General features: G+C 39.2%; 1 long non-coding RNA gene across 9 annotated transcripts in view; it reads left to right on the forward strand.

Annotated features, from left to right (window-relative positions):
• Positions 1-14,670, forward strand: part of LOC136247145 (uncharacterized) — a 66,227-nt gene that overhangs the window by 35,114 nt on the left and 16,443 nt on the right. For 7 of the 9 annotated variants that reach the window (XR_010697112.1, XR_010697110.1, XR_010697117.1 and 4 more), the window contains 2 exons: positions 1,285-1,349; positions 1,394-1,498. This is a non-coding gene — a long non-coding RNA (uncharacterized lncRNA). Of the gene's footprint in view, positions 1-1,284; positions 1,350-1,393; positions 1,499-12,206; positions 12,283-14,368; positions 14,483-14,670 lie in introns of all 9 variants that reach the window. The other 2 variants (XR_010697114.1, XR_010697118.1) reach the window with 2 other exon arrangements.

The following is a 14,670-nucleotide window of genomic DNA, read 5'->3' on the forward strand; positions in this document are numbered from 1 at the left end:
ATAATAGGGATCATGAAGGTTTCCATCTTCTGATGACAAAGTATTGAGCTAAAAAATAGACTCACTTTTCTGTTTTTAACAGCTTGGCAGTATTGGTTAGGCGTAATCTTACCCAAATGTGTCTTCTGAGTGATACCAAAAGCATCCAACAAGTTTTTATGAAAATAAATTTTATATAACTGAATTTTCTTGAAATAATCAACTGACAGATACATTCAGCCAAGCATTGCACGACTAGTTATCTTTATGGGCCTGATTTCATCACTGTTCAATATCACTCAGGCCCAAGATATGCCTTTTTACCTACTGTATGCAGCAGATGAACCTTGAACTTACTTTTGTCCTCCTTTGTGTCTCAGTTACGTACCTGGAGACCTGTGGATATCCAACTATTCTTGGAATTTTGTACACTCTACAATATTATATACTTGTACTATGCAGGGACTTCTGCAAGTAGCCTCACATGGCCAATCCACTTTTTCCTAATCACGGTGTCTCACACAATGTTTAAACTAATTAGAAATTATAAGTGCCTCTGAAAAGTGTGAAGTTGACTGCAATTATAGTCCACTCACCAGCTGCACAATGAGCATCCTAGTTGTCTAGCTACTAAAGTTTAGAAACATTGTGCAAACAAATATTCAGGTGAAATAGCTAAGTAAGTTTCAGCCGAGAAGCTCAATAACCACACCTCATACGTACACCGTGATGTGTACAATGTTTATAAGCTAGACAACATAATAAACTAGTGTACTCATTGTGTAGCAGGCGAGTGGCCTATAAATACAGTCAGCTTCAGGCACTCTTTCAGAGGCACTTATAATTGTGAGATACCACGAGGTCCTTGGTTCCTGGGTCTACTGTTTTACCTACCCATCAGACACCTGATATTTCTTCATAAATAAAAGACCTCCATGATTTACCTACCATTGTCTAACAACAAAGAAACCTATAGCAATGCAGTTAGCCTCTTGTAGACAATTATTATGTTAAACACCAAGGAAATTGATGTAATTGTGAGCTGATTGTAACAGGTAACACTCATTTTCTATTGCTAGCTACAGTACAGATTCAATCCAACGTTGCACTTGCAGGCGAGTGTGATTGTTTCTGCTCAAATACTTGTGAATTCCTTTTCCTTGAGGACTCTAGCTATTGTCAATCAAGTACTCATATGAATGTTTGATCGGCTACAATTAGGTACATTCTAACGGAAATCTGTAGAAAACCAACTTAGTAAACCTGAACTGAATATAATTTAAATGATATTAACCTTTTCTACAGGTGGAATTAGGAAGTTACAACTATGGCCAACTGCTGCTACGTACGTAGTAGCTAGCTACTTTGTGGTAAGGGTTCAGCTATGTATGTAAATGCTGACATATAATATTAGTTGTAGGGATGACCTTGGTAGTGTTGGATGTGTTAATGACAAAAGCTGACATAAAAGCCAAAGGAGATGCTATACATTTTACAACACAAAACAATTCACTGCTAAGTAAGTGATGAAGGATGTAACTATATGTATGTACATGAATGCTGACATGTATATTCAGTGTTGGGAGTAACGCGTTAAGTAATATTATTACTTTTGTGGTAACTAAGTGATATAACGAAATACATTATAAAAACGGGTGATATAACTCAAGTTACTTTGCTTACAAATGTAATGCGTTACCTAAGTAATATAGTTGCTGTAACGAATCTAATATTATGTAATATTATTACCAGGGGCGTATCTAGACCAATTGTGATGCCCGGGCAAACCACTAACCTTGCAAGCAACTGAGTGAGCAACCTGTGGGATGTTCATACATACACTCATACAAAAATTGTTTTTAGTGCAAAGCATGGCTAGTTATCCTGTATAGCTGCTAACTCTATCTGTATGGTGCATGAACATAAGCATTTATATAGTCGCCTATCTAGCTAATCGTTACTGCATGATTGCTACCTAATCGATTGTGGGATGTACATGTAGTAGTAATCACGTGCAGCGCCCCAACACACTTAAGAGATCTTGTGTGATAAGTCCTCCTCCAGTCCTCCATTGAAGATGTGGCTCACTAAACATGACAAATCATCCACTGACTGGCTCTGCTTCAGTGAACTCAAGTCTACAAAAAATGGCGGCAAAACTGGCAAAAATCCTGGTGATCTCCCACCACTGCGATTAATACAATTGTGTTTTAGTAATAGCTCACATCACATATCACACTGCACTCCTAAATCGTACAACACTGACTCCACACCTCGCTCTACACTGTTCCCCTTGTGTCATGTTGCATCTAAATAAATTCGGGCGCTATTAGAGGACTCTGTTTAGAGCATTATCACGGACCTCACACCATCAAACAATAATCAGACAATATCCAACTAACAGCCAACTGTGGACATTCACACGTCACGTGGAGAACACATGGCGCCATTTTCTGATTTTAACTGAACGCGCAGCACTAATTTGTTTCATATCGCGGTGCACCCCTTTTTTAGAGAGGGTGTAAGTGTCGATGGTAGGCAGAACCCGAGGCAGAAGCTGTTGGAAAATGGTGTAGAATTAATGGCAACGGGGGTGGGGGAGGATTTATGTGCTAAACAAGATATTTTGAGTGGCTGCGTGACCCAACTATTTTCTGATGCCCGGGCAAAGTGAAGTGATGCCTGGGCAAATGCCCGGGTATGCCTGGGTGTAGCTACGCCACTGATTATTACTACAAGTAATGAAGTTACTAATCTTGTTAGTTATCCTCTGAGTAATGCCTAGCCACAACGAAGTAACGAAGCCTACTGAATGAAGCTTATTCACCAGCTTCTTACTTATAACCAAGATTTGCACATTGTCCAACAACACAATCATGTCATGTGATAAAGTTGTAATTTCACACGTGACAGCTTAAGGCTGTGGACATAAAGTAATACAATATGTAATATTATTATAGTTACTTTATTTTATGGGTAATATGTAACTGTAACTAAATAGTTCAGTTGTAAGTAATATCTAATCAAAAACAGCTAAGCTGTAAAAAAAAGTGCAGCCCTCAAAAAGGCTATGGCGAAAAAAGATGGGAAATCCAAGGTGGCGGCCAAGAAATGGCTGTGATGGTAGGTTAATGGTAAAAATTTTAATAACGACAATTCAGGTGAATTTTGTGCCAAGACCAAGCAGCACAAAAATTCACCTGAACTGTCATTATTAAAATTTTTACCATTAACCTACCATCACAGCCATTTCTTGGCTGCCACCTTGGATTTCACGTCTTTTTTCACCATAGCCTTTTTGAGGGCCGCACTCTTTTTTTTACAGCTTGGCTGTTTTGGATTAGATTTCACTTTTTGTATTTGTATACCCTATGGCCGGCTTTGGGACTTTTTTAACCTATCTTTTTTTCTTTGCCATAGGAAGAAGGAAAGATGAAGCAGATGTACTTAAAATATTTCTGATTTTATCAGTAAATGTACAAATTATATATATATATATATATCAGGGGCGGATCTAGGATTTGTAAAAGGGGGGGGGCTAACTAAAGGTTGGGTAGAGGTGTGCAAAGCACACTTCCCAGCATGCAAAGCATGCTGGAACTAGGGGGCATGCCCCCCCAGGAAAATTTTGAAAAATAGATGCTAAAATACTGCAATTTGGAGACATTTCCACATAAAATTCATAATATTTTCTGCCTGTAGATATTTTATATACTGCCTTTAGATTATAGGTATGGCTCTCTAAAGCATTTTGCTAATGGAAAAGTTTGGTAGGTACAGACAACCAAGTACATGATGCACCCCTCTCACAATTGCACAACACTGAATAGGTGCATGTTAGAATTATTAAGAATGTTGAAAGTGGAAAATTTTGAAATTTGAGCAATACAAGATTGAATCTGAGAGCATTTTCAATGGAAATTGTGCACTTGAATTAAGTATTGCCATACATATTAACTACACTAGTAGATGAAAGAAGCCCTTTAAACAGACCAATGCACTTCATTGTATGTATAGGTGCTGGCAGATTTGGAAAAATTCCATAACAGAACCAACTACATGTTTCCAGTGAATGTTCTATTAGAGTAGTTAGCTGACTGCTCTATTAGAGTATCTCGATCTTGTACACCTCCAATGCTGATCCGGGTCCTTGTTACATAAACTTTAGCATAAATCCACTGATAATACCTTGGAAAGATGTTTATAAGGTAATTTTATGAGTATTTGTATTATTAGTGATCATATAATTATGCTAAGACAAAATTTCATTATAATACTCAGCATATTGATCAAGTAAAACCTAAATATGAAGGGGGGGCTTCAGCCCCCAAAGCCCCCCCCCCCCCCCCCCCCCCCCCCCTGGATCCGCCCCTGTATATATATATATATATATATATATATATACAAATAATACATATATTAATACCATACCTGTTTCACTGCCCATACAAAAGTCTCAATAGTAGCAGTGAAATTTATCCCGTATTTCACTGGTAGCAGTGAAAAAGTTGTAATTGCAATTTCATTGGCTAGAATTTATGTTAACAATTGGTGTTGACACATGTTTAGTACATAGTGACAAATTGCGTACATAGCAACGCTAATGCACGGCATGCGTATATGTAGCGAGTATGGTATTAACTGGGAATAGCATGGGTAGCAGTGAAATTTGGGATAAATACCACTCTTGTTGTATTGGAAATGGTAAATTTCACTCGGCTTCGCCTCGTGAAATTTATCCCCATTTCCAATACAACACTCGTGATATTTATCCCAAATTTCACTGCTACCCATGCTATTACTAGTACTTATTACAGAACTCTCCATGGTGGTTTCTTTGTAACTGAACACTCTACAAGGTGACTTCTTCTAGCTGCTCTCTCTACAGGGTGAATCAAGACACACGATAGTGTGTCGTGCGGCCCAAGAAGCCGGTGCGCCACACTGTGAGTATATTAACAGGAAGAAAGTAAACTCAATTTTCACACCTATGTAGCTCTGTGATTCCTTATCCGATTGGAACCAAATTTGCTAGAGACGTGCCGCCCAGTTAGGGGAGTCTACATACCAAATTTGAAGACAATCGCTCCAGCCATTTCCGAGATACGAGCGAACAAAATTTCATTTTAATTTCTTCGTTTTTTTCTTCTTCATCTTCATTTCGCACACTTCGCAAAATTCGCCATAAAACACGAATGCGTGCTCGGATTGGGCTGAAATTTGGCACACTTAAAGGGCTCATTAAGGCGGATCTCCGTACCAACTTTGGTAGGAATCCGATGAACATTCATGGAGTTATGACCGATTATTTGCGTAAAATAAGGTCGAAGGTCTGTCACGCCTACAGGGTAAACGCCTTGGAAGAATCAGTTGAAAATTGATATGTAGATGGAGCAACCATCGTAGGAGTGCCTTTTTGTGGTTTGAAAGGAATCGGGATAAAGACCACGGAGATATGACACAAAACCCAACCTGTGTCAAAATTACGCGATCGATTTTTATGAATAAAATAACTATTAGTTTTCGTGTCTACCAGGCAAACCGCTTAGAGCAACGAGCTGAAAATCAGTATGTAGCTGGAATAATCATCATAGAAAGTTCTTGCAGTAGTACATAAGAATCGGATTACAAATCACTGAGTTATGATTCGAAAGGCAACTACGTGCAGCAAATGCGAGATCGAGATACTCTAATAGAACAGTCACTATAATAAAGCATTCAGCTGCATGTATAATTTACTCAGTTATATTACATTGCAAGTTATTCTGTAGGGAATTCAACTACAAACAAGTCACCCTGTAGTCAGATCAGCTAGAAGAAGGTACCTAATAGAGAGTTCAGCTACAAAGAAGCCATCATGTAGAGAGTTCAGCTCAAATAAATCACCCTGTAGAGAATTCTACTACAAACAAATTGCCCTGTAGAGAGATCAGCTAGAAGAAGTTACCTTGTAGAGAGTTCAGTTACAAAGAAACAATCATGCAAAGAGTTTAGCTGCAAACAAATCACCCAGTAGAAAGTTCCGCTACACTGTAGAGAGTTCAGTTAGAAACAAGTCATCCTGTAGATAGATCAGCTAGAAGAAGTCACTTTGTAGAGAGTTCAGCTACAAAGAAACCACCATGTAAGAGAGTTCAGCTGCAAACAAATCACCTGTAGAGAGTTCAACTAGGAACAAGTCACCCTGTACAGAGATCAGCTAGAAACAAGTCATCCTGTAGAGAGTTCAGCTAGAAGAAGTTACATTGTAGAGAGTTCGGTTACAAAGAAACTACCATGTAGAGAGTTCAGCTGCAAACAAATCACCCTGTAGAGGGTTCAGCTACAAACAAGTCACCCTGTAGAGAGTTCAGCTAGAAGGAGTTACATTGTAGAGAGTTCAGCTACAAAGAAACTACCATGTACAGAGTTCAACTGCAAACAAATTGCCCTGTAGAGAATTCAGCTACAAACAAATCACCCTGTAGAAAGATCAGCTAGAAGAAATTACCTTGTAGAGAGTTCAGCTACAAACACATCACCCTGTAGAGAGTTCAGCTACAAACAAGTCATCCTGTAGAGAGTTCAGATAGAAGAAGTTACATTGTAGAAAGTTCAGCTACAAAGAAACTACCATGTACAGAGTTCAGCAGCAAACAAATTTCCCTGTAGAGAATTCAGCTACAGACAAATCACCCTGTAGAAAGATCAGCTAGAAGAATTTATCTTGTAGAGAGTTCAGCTACAAACAAATCACCCTGTAGAGAGTTCAGCTAGAAACAAGTCACCCTATAGAGAGTTCAGTTAGAAGAAGTTACATTGCAGAGAGTTCAGCTACAAACAAATCACCTTGTAGAAAGATCAGCTAGAAGAAGTTACCTTGTAGAGAGTTCAGCTACAAACAAATCATCCTGTAGAGAGTTCAGCTAGAAACAAGTCACCCTGTAGAGAGATCAGCTAGAAGAAGTTACATTGTAGAGAGTTCAGCTACAAAGAAACTACCATGTACAGAGTTCAACTGCAAACAAATTGCCCTGTAGAGAATTCAGCTACAAACAAATCACCCTGTAGAAAGATCAGCTAGAAGAAGTTATCTTGTAGAGAGTTCAGCTACAAACAAATCACCCTGTAGAGAGTTCAGCTAGAAACAAGTCACCCTATAGAGAGTTCAGTTAGAAGAAGTTACATTGTAGAGAGTTCAGACTACCATGTACAGAGTTCAGCACCAAACAATTTGCCCTGTAGAGAATTCAGCTACAGACAAATCAACTTGTAGAAAGATCAGCTAGAAGAAGTTACCATGTAGAGAGTTTAGCAACAAACAAATCACCCTGTAGAGGGCTCAGCTACAAACAAGTCACCCTGTAGAGAGTTCAGCTAGAAGAAGTTACATTGTAGAGAGTTCAGCTACAAAGAAACTACCATGTAGAGAGTTCAGCTGCAAACAAATTTCCCTGTAGAGACAAACAAATCACCCTGTAGAAAGATCAGCTAGAAGAAGTTACCTTGTAGAGAGTTCAGCTACAAACAAATCACCCTGTAGAGAGTTCAGCTAGAAACAAGTCACCCTGTAGAGAGTTCAGCTAGAAGAAGTCACATTGTAGAGAGTTCAGCTACAAAGAAACTACCATGTAGAGAGTTCAGCTGCAAACAAATTGCCCTGTAGAGAATTCAGCTACAAACAAATCACCCTGTAGAAAGATCAGCTAGAAGAAGTTACCTTGTAGAGAGTTCAGCTACAAACAAATCACCCTGTAGAGAGTTCAGCTAGAAACAAGTCACCCTGTAGAGAGATCAGCTAGAAACAAGCCACCCGTAGAGAGTTCAGCTAGAAGAAGTTATATTGTAGCAGTTTAGCTGCAAACAAATCACCCTGTAGAGAATTCAGCTACAAACAAATCACCCTGTAGAAAGATCAGCTAGAAGAAGTTACCTTGTAGAGAGTTCAGCTACAAACAAATCACCCTGTAGAGAGTTCAGCTACAAATAAGTCATCCGGTAGAGAGATCAGCCAGAAGGATCACCTTGCAGAGAGGTTAGCTACAAAGAAATCACCCTGCTTCATCTTTTCTTCTTCCTGTAGTAAAGAAAAATGACAGGTTAAAAAGCCCTAAAGCCGGCCATAGGCCGGCTTTGGGGTATACAAATACAAAAAGAAGTGAAATCTAATCCAAAACAGCCAAGCTGTAAAAAAAGAGTGCGACCCTGAGAAAGGCTATGGTGAAAAAAGATGTGAAATCCAAGGTGGCGGCCAAGAAATGGCTGTGATGGTAGGTTAATGTTAAAAATTTTAATAACAACAATTCAGGTGAATTTGGTGCCGCTTGGTCTTGGCACAAAATTCACCTGAATTGTCGTTATTAAAATTTTTACCATTAACCTACCATCACAGCCATTTCTTGGCCGCCACCTTGGATTTCACATCTTTTTTCACCATAGCCTTTCTCAGGGCCGCACTCTTTTTTTACAGCTTGGCTGTTTTGGATTAGATTGTTTGTAGCTGAAAGATCTACAAGGTAACTTCTTCTAGCTGATCTCTCTACAGGGTGATTTGTTTGTAACTGAACTATCTACAAGGAAACTTCTTCTAGCTGATCTCTCTACAGGGTGATTTGTTTGTACCTGAATTCTGTACAGGTGATCTGTTTGCAGCTGAGCTCTTTACAGAATGGTTTCTTTGTAGCTGAACTCTCTACAAGGTAACTTCTTCTAGCTGATGTATCTGCAGGGTCACTAATTTGTAGCTGAACTCTCTACATGGTGGTTTCTTTGTAACTGAACTCTCTACAAGGTGACTTCTTCTAGCTGATCTCTCTACAGGGAGATGTGTTTGTAGCCGAACTCTCTACAGGTGATTTGTTTGCAGCTGAACTCTCTCTCTACATGATGGTTTCTTTGTAGCTGAACTCTCTACAAGGTAACTTCTTCTAGCTGATCTTTCTACAGGAGGATTTGTTTGTGGCTGAATTCTGTACAGGTGATTTGTTTGCAGCTGAACTCTTTACAGAATGGTTGTTTTGTAGCTGAACTCTCTACAAGGTAACTTCTTCTAGCTGATTTCTCTACAAGGTCACTAATTTGTAGCTGAACTCTCTACATGGTGGTTTCTTTGTAACTGAACTCTCTACAAGGTGACTTCTTCTAGCTGATCTCTCTACAGGGAGATGTGTTTGTAGCTGAACTCTCTACAGGTGATTTGTTTGCAGCTGAACTCTCTCTCTACATGATGGTTTCTTTGTAGCTGAACTCTCTACAAGGTAACTTCTTCTAGCTGATCTCTCTACAGTGCGATTTGTTTGTAGCTGAACTCTCTACATGATAACTTCTTCTAGCTGATCTTTCTACAGGGTGATTTGTTTGTAGCTGAATTCTGTACAGGTGATTTGTTTGCAGCTTAGCTCTTTACAGAATGGTTTCTTTGTAGCTAAACTCCCTACAAGGTAACTTCTTCTAGCTGATGTCTCTACAAGGTCACTAGTTTGTAGCTGAACTCTCTACATGGTGGTTTCTTTGCAACTGAACTCTCTACAAGGTGAAATTATTCTAGCTGATCTTTCTACATGATGGTTTCTTTGTAGCTGAACTCTCTACAAGGTAACTTCTTCTAGCTGATCTCTCTACAGGGCGATTTGTTTGTAGCTGAACTCTCTACAAGGTGATTTTTTCTAGCTGACCTATCTCTTTCCATAGTTGCATGAACTCCCTACAAGGTAACTTCTTCTATTGATCTCTCTACAGGGCGATTTGTTTGTACGTAGCTGAACTCTCTACATGGTGGTTTCTTTGTAGTTGAACTCTACAAGGTGATTTCTTCTAGCTGAACTATCTCTTTCCATAGTTGCATGAACTCCCTACAAGGTAACGTCTTCTAGCTGATCTCTCTACAGGGTGAATTGTTTGTAGCTGATCTCTATACAGGTTACTTGTTTCTAGCTGATCTCTTGAATTCTTCAGGGTGACTGCTCTATTAGGATGAATGCTCTATTAGAGTATCTTGATCTCGCACTTGCTACACCAAGTTGGATTTTGTGTTATAACTCTGTGGCTTTAAGTCTGAGCCTTTCTAAGATGATTACTCCATCTGTACAGTGATTTTCAATGCATTACCCCTAAGCGGTTTATCTGGTAGACGTGGCAAGCTGTCGTTTTTTTATTAGCTAATCTCGATTGTGTAATTGTTACACACTGTTAGTTTTTTCGTTGTATCTTCCTGGTTTTTAGCTCGATTTCTTTCAAACCACAAAAGGTTTGAGGTTCAATAGTTAACCTATTCACCCACCAATTTTTAGCTTCTTCCCATATGCGGTTTACCTTGTAGGAGTGACAACATATTGGTGTTATTTTTCGTGAATAATCACTCATAACTCTTTGCCTGTTTATCATATTCCAGCCAAAGTTGGTACCGAGATGCCCCTTTATACCCCCTTCTGTGTGCCAAATTTCAAGGCAATCGGATATAGCGTTCGCATTTTATAGCAGTTTTTGTAAGTGTGCAAAAAGAGGAAGAAAATGAGAAGAAAAAAAAACAAAGGAACTAAGCCAATTTTTGAAGTCGCATATCTCGGGAATGCTTGAAGCAATTTCTGTCAAATTTGGAATGTGGAGTGCTGAAGTTGGAGGGTGTGTCCACAGCAAATATCGTCTTGTTTCATCAAGGCAGCACAGAGCTACGGAGGTGTGAAAATTGCATTTTCGTTCTTCCTGTCAATATACTTACGGGTGTTGCGTGCTGACTTCTTGGGCTGCACAACACTAGCGTGTGTCTTGATGTAACTAGTTACTTTTACAAAGTAACTTGCCCAACACTGTGTATATTATTGGAGGCATGGCCCTAGTGGTGTTAAGATGTGTAGAAAGCCACTAAAGCGGACAGTGAGATAAAAGCCAAGCCACAGAAGACGACGTACATATTTGCAAACACTGAAACACTCACCTTAGTATATCTTTACAAATATCAAGTACATGAAAAAATTTGGAATTTTCAACAAGAGTAGGGACCATAGCACATTGATAAAAAGTACTGAAACAAGCTGGAGTAGTCCATGACAATAAAACAATAAGAAGTGTACACCCTACTGTGCTCAAGATACTATAACGGAAATGCACAGTAGGAATATAACACTTCTTTTTGTTTTACTGTCATGGACTACTCCAACTTGTTTCAGTACTCTTTATCAATGTGCTATGGTCCCTACTCTAGTTGAAAATTCCAAATTTTTTCATGTACTTGTTTGTTAACTTTTTTTTTTTTGTAAATAATTTTATTATGACTGGTGAACCCACGCATACTGCATCTGAAATGGCACCGCTTGCCTGCGTGCTCCAGCTATGTCAATTATCATCTGAAAAGTGAAGTATCCATTACGCTTTGTTGTCAACTATGTTCAACCCATTACACAGCATTTCAAATCAAGAACTTTCCCGGAAGCACCTCTACAATCTACGCATACCAAAAGAAATGGTGCCACGCCCCAATTTATTAATTATCATCTGAAAAGTGAAGTATCCATTACGCTTCTCTGTTGGCCATGTTCAACCTGTTACACAGCAATACGAATCAAGAACTGTTTGAAAAGCACCTCTGCAATCAAAATAGCCACTATGAAAAGTACGGACAGTTTCCATTTTGAAGGAAAGCCATCACTGCTCGTGCCAAATCAGCACCTTTCCCTGCCAGCAAAGATGAATGGGACACAAAGGAGGACACTGGTAGTCCACGAAGAATGCTTGTACGTACTGCGGTATGCCAAATGGCATCTGTCGGGCCGAAGCGATGTCGAACAGTGAAAAGTCAAGCCCATAGCCTTAGCCATTTTCAAGTTACGCTTGTCTGAAGGCATTAGTCAGTCAGTCAGTCAGTTACTTACTTACTTACTCAGTCGGTCAGTAGAAAATTTCGTCCAATAAAAATACAAGTCCGTAGCAACTTGCTGAAAGCGTTTCGGGTCGATCTGAAAGCTTGTTTGGGCTTAGTTTTACCTCACCAATACTACCTCATCGTCGTAAGGGGAAATTGAGGGTGGTTTTTGGGTGATATAATTTCGTGGGCCACGCCTACTCCTTTGTGGTCCCTACTATACAGTTATTATCGTGATTGAAAGTTGAAGTAATATTGCAATAATAGAAATGTTAACAATTTTACAACAATCTGCATGAATATGTCGGCATACACCATGTAATTAGAATTACGGCAGGGTTGGTGTTTAGCAGTGGATAGTAATTGAAGAGTTTCATGTTTCTGTCATCAGAAGTCCTTTCTTGAGGGCTGCATGGTCTGGTTTTTCACCTACAAAACGAAAGAAAATTTTATAAGGATTAACAAGGGTATGTTGCTAGCCATATTGTACTAGTACGCTAGTTACGTAGTAGTACGCTAGTGGTATAGCTGTCAGTGTGTGTATTGTATGGTAGGAATATGAGCTAGGAAGCTACAGCAAAATAGGTTAGGTCTAGAGCTTCAAGAGCAAATGACATATAATGGTTATAAACCCTCGAATTGACAAAACTTTTGAGCATCGAGGGGCATGGCACAAAATTGCTCGATATCGTGTGATGCCATGCTTGCGAGTGCAACAGATTAAATCTGATACTGTATGTTATTCTTCAGTGGACTAAAGCATTGTGGTAGATGATTAATACTTGAAAGTATCTGTTAATTCAGGTTGTGGCCTTAGCCATAATCATAGAAGTTTGCCGCCACCTCTTCACAAAAAAAATATATTGACCAGAAAAGCCATTCTTGCAATAACTTCATGGTACCTTGGCAGTATTGGTTAAGTAAGGCTAAGCCAAAAAATGCCATCAACATGAGCTGAAATGCTTTTGATATGTTCCTACAGAATGAAAAAAAATAATCTTTTCTACTGTTTAACTAACTGCCTGCCTGATGCCTTCAAACAAGCATAACTCAATAAAGGCTAAGCTATGGGCTTGATTCTTTTGGTTTTTGTTGCTGCCTCATCCTGTTGGCATACCACACTATGTACAATGTTTAATGGACTCATGACCGTGCCCTCCTTTGTGCTCATTATCTTTGCTGATAGCTCAAAGTGTTGATTTAACCCTTTATTACCGAATGGCTAATATATTGCTAAAAAATGCGTGCCACGGGTGCCCTTTATAAATGGACCCATAACTCTTTCGTCCTAAGGGCTATGAAATTGAAATAACCACCAATTTGCTGAGTAGGCCCAGGCGTTTCTAATAAAGTTTAACGCGAAGCGATAAGAACAAGTATGGGGAACTATCAATACATATAAACACACAAACACGCATCAAAAACAATTGTACCTGTTTAAATTTCGATAACTTTCGCTCTGAGCATCATGGTGTGTTCTACTAAGAATAAAACTACTCCTCACGTGATAAGAATTCTAAAAATATACAGTATGATGTAACCGGGGGTTATAACAAGATGGCGGCGTCCATCTTTCGCTGCTATGGTGAAGAATAACAATGTGCCTTTCTTCACTTCAAAGTGCGTGAGTTATGTGTTTTGTTGTAAGGTTTTTAGATGTTTGAAAGATGGCTTTCATATGGTATATAGCGTTCCGTGTTAATTAATGGGTGGGGTCCTCACGTATCGCGCAAAGATCACACAAGCCATAAAATTTCATTTCCTGAGGTTTTTCTGCGGTTTTACGAAATAACTTCGGTAGGAAAGGGTTAAGATACTACTACACAATGGCTACCCTATGTTTGTAACAGGAATTTCCATTGTGACTAGATTGATTCCAGAACTCCTTCTCATAATGTTCTTTATTTGTAGTGCTTGTAATGGGCTGAACATAGCTGATCAAAGCATAATGGCTATTTCACTATTTAAATAGTTGATATTTGGGGTGTGTGTCCAGATGAAAACAAAAAGCCTCGTGCCATTCTTTCTTCTAATGCGGTATGCAGAGGTTCACCAGTCGTAATAATGTTACGTATGAAAAGGTAAACAAACTAGCAGAAGGAAAGTTTAGGAATTTTAAGTTTGATTAGGGATCTGTAACTCACGTTCCATGGCTCACTGTCACCTCGAATGGTTCTGAAACATCCTCCTACTTGAAGACTATAGTAGTGTAAACAATACGTAATGTCTGAATCCACTTAGAGAATTCATACATACGGTACAGATTTAATTCAACGTTGCAATCGCGGGGGCGTAACTCGAGAGCGTGGCACTCGATATCAAGCGATTTAGTGCCACACCCCTTGATGCTCTAGAGTTTTGTCGATTCAAGGGTTTCTAACTCGCAAGAAAAGTGACTTGCACTCGAAGCTCTAGACCTAGCCTTAATTTTGCTGTAGCTCCCTAGTTTAATATTCCTACCATACACGCAGCTGACACTGAACTAGCGTACTAATTAAAACAAGCATACTATTACATTACTTACTCCTGTTAAATTTTTCTTCTGTTTTGTAGTTGAACACCCTCAACTGAGAAAGATCCTCTGAGGAAAGAAACGTGAAACTATGCCTCGGTACGAGGTAATTATTGACGTCACCTCAGGTTTTTAAATCCTTGAAGACGCCTATTGTGAGTGTCTAAGTGTTTTAGACAATGGCGTAGAAGCAGTGAGTTAGTATAGAGAGTTCCCATTGTAAACACCTAGGGTATTTCAGCGAGCAAAAGATGTGAGGTCACGCAAGCCATGAAGCGCGACTAACTGAAGGTTTGGAAAGTCGATAAAAAAATATGTTTGAAGCATTATGGATATGTGTGAA

The sequence above is a fragment of the Dysidea avara genome, chromosome 2 (genome assembly GCF_963678975.1).
Source record: "Dysidea avara chromosome 2, odDysAvar1.4, whole genome shotgun sequence".
Lineage (NCBI taxonomy): Eukaryota > Metazoa > Porifera > Demospongiae > Dictyoceratida > Dysideidae > Dysidea > Dysidea avara.